This window comes from Meles meles, unplaced genomic scaffold (genome assembly GCF_922984935.1).
Source record: "Meles meles unplaced genomic scaffold, mMelMel3.1 paternal haplotype, whole genome shotgun sequence".
Classification (NCBI taxonomy): Eukaryota; Metazoa; Chordata; class Mammalia; order Carnivora; family Mustelidae; genus Meles; species Meles meles.
The window spans coordinates 14,938-17,838 of record NW_025721616.1 but is presented as its reverse complement, the minus strand read 5'-3'; the positions used below and the strand labels follow the sequence as shown (position 1 = coordinate 17,838).

At 41.8% G+C, this 2,901-nt stretch overlaps 1 pseudogene; it reads left to right on the top strand.

The window, feature by feature from the left end:
• Positions 1-720: 720 nt before the first annotated feature.
• Positions 721-1,676, top strand: LOC123936602 (annotated as a pseudogene).
• Positions 1,677-2,901: the final 1,225 nt, after the last annotated feature.

The following is a 2,901-nucleotide window of genomic DNA, read 5'->3' as shown; positions in this document are numbered from 1 at the left end:
AGATATCCCAGTTTTCATCCACTTGAGTTTCAGCCATCTTGCTAGTGGGTACTGTGCACAGAGAACAACTGCCATCCTAAATCCACCCCAGCTATAGCTATCTCCCAAAGCGTCCTCTCTTCAGAGAGCCTTGGGACATTCCTGCCCATGCCCACTGCAGTTACAGATGTACTGTCAGGCTACCCCACCCCATGAAGACAATCCCAGAAAACCTCAGCACCTGATACATCTCCACTCCAGCCACCCTCTGCAAAAAGAGCCCTGTGACAGCAGTTAGCTCTTAGCTTCACCCAATCTGCCGGGATGTCTTCAGTGTGAAGACCCTATGTTTCTTGTAGCATGACTTACACTAGCCAAGCTATGTTAACAACCCAGGTATCTCCCAGAGATTTTTGCATAAGGGCTGCCTTTCAGCCAACCACTTCCCTGCTTGCCTAGCCAAAAGTCCCACCTTCACCTCCCAGAAAGTCACAGCCCATAACCTGGTGCCTATGCACTCCAAGGCCTCTCTGGCACCTCTATGCTCACACACTCCAGAGCACTCCCACAAACTTCCCACCACCCCGTGGCTCTGCACTCCACCCACACCCCCAGAAAGCCCCCACCCAGACCCTGATTCCCACACACCTCTGGGCAGAGAAGAGCCTAGAAGTACTGGCAGATCCTGGTCCTCCTCCTTCTTGGTAGCAGCAGACTGCAGCCCTGGATCACAAAGTCAGCATGTGGGAGAAATTTCAGTTGGAAGAAGAACAAGATTCAGAAAATTGGTTTTCATGAACTTCGCAAGGTCACACAAGGATCACTGCACCATTCCAACCCCTTGAAAACTTGCTGTCTCTGATACTACCAATTAGAGAGCCATCTTTGCCTTAGCATCCAATGTTGTTCCAGCAGCACCATTGCAGGAGAGTACAAAACAAAGTTTTGTAGAAATGCTGAGATTTCATCATTTATAAATACACCACAGAGATAGTATAAGTTGCCCCTTCTACAGATCTATGAATTAGAAGCACATAACATTGAAACATGGAGGGAGTCTTAGCCCCCCAAAATACATAAGCCTTTAGTTAACATAGCTCCAGATCCAAGCCTTTTCTATGCTGTACACTTGCTGATTAAAAAAAAAAAATCCATGCCTTGCCAGTTATTCTATCAGTGGGAATGCACTTTATATACTTACCCTCAAAAGAATCCTGAAGTTTCCCAGCATTTTATGTCTGATATACCAAAGTTTACCTTCATGAAGCAGAACCCAGATGCCCTTGATTTTGGGACCCACCTCTATATCCCTTCATCCACCAGAACACTTCCATCAGGAAAGCCTTGAACATCTTTTTAGAAAGAAGGTTGCCAACCTTCGCTGTGGTGCATGAGTCAGGAGAAGCTGTAGACATTTATTCCAAGTCTGATGTAAAGTAACCTTGTTGCTGAGAAAACATAGAGTAACCTAGATATCACAGTGACCCAGGCCCTTAGCACTACTTACAGTGTCTTGAGGGTGTCATGAAGTGTAGTAAGCTGTGGATCCTGGGCTGATTACTGTGGGCTGATATCTGTGGGCTGCTGGTCACAACTGAAACAGAGAGCTCATGGGTGTGATTTCCCTGCCAGATAATAGGCAAGTCCTGATACTCATGTCCACAGGGGCCAGACAGAAGGAGAGAGAAGCAGAATGACCACTGTGCCTGAAGAAGCCCTTGGAGAAAATGTAGAGAAATATTCTGGGTCTGGCTCTAGATCATGAACACTGACCAAGACAGAAGACAGACAAATGGTTAACAATGTGTATCAGGGATTAGTCATGGTTATTTTTTTTTCCCAGCAAGGTTGAAACTGAGCATAAAAAGATTCAGTTTTCCATTAAAAGACTGTTTTCAGAGCTTTGAACAATTTCAGATATTGTATGTTGTCAAAGTGCTCTGTATCCTGAATTTTTTGATTGTTTTTCATCTCAAAGAATTCACTGGTCTGTAACAGGTAATATTAGATAAAAGTAGAACATGGCTTATTTGGACATTGTGTCTTATAACAACACACAGGGTATGTCATCACTGTGGCCAGTGGCAGCTGGAGGACACAGGGCTTGGGTGTGAAAGTCTTTGAAACTTTCTCAACCCATTTTCTTTTCCTTAGATTTGGGGAACTGCTGTAATTTGAATATAAATAATTCATTTGTAAAACTTAACGACAGTGTTAAGTGTCTGTTATGATCTGTAATGTAAAGAAGACTGCTTTATGATAGCCTTGTTAATTTTTACTTTCATGCAATATTTTACACATCTTTGCAGGTAAACTTAACTATACGCATTGATAAGCCATTGTTTGTTATTATAATTTCTACTTCCTCATTTAAGTTTGGACATGGAAAGGACAGGACTTCTAATATAGCCACTGTTGTAGTTTAAATGATGAAGTATCCAAAGCACGTGTGAAGACCTGCTCTATTAGAGTGGGAAACAGGCAGAAGTTTTGAGGAAAGACAGTGCTGGGAGTATGTCTTTTTTCTCATGTATTGAAATGTAAAATCATGATGTCTGTATGCCTGCTAATGGGTTGTTATTGAAAAGTGTTATTATGGCATATGCACTTCTCATGGGGTTGAAGAGAAATAAGGTTTCCTAATGTCAGTCCTCTGAATATGTCCACACTGTACATAGATATGAGTATAATGTGATATTTTTTCTTTTTGGGTTTTTTGCCAGATTGAAAAATTAATATAACTCCTACTGTCTACAACAAATAGATGAATGGATGAAGAGCAGGTGATATATTACAACAAATAGATGAATGGATAAAGAATAGGTGAAGATAGATAGATAGATAGATAGATATAGATATATGAAAATAACTAAGCCCAAAAATGATGACATCTTGCCATTTGGAACATGGATGGACACAGAG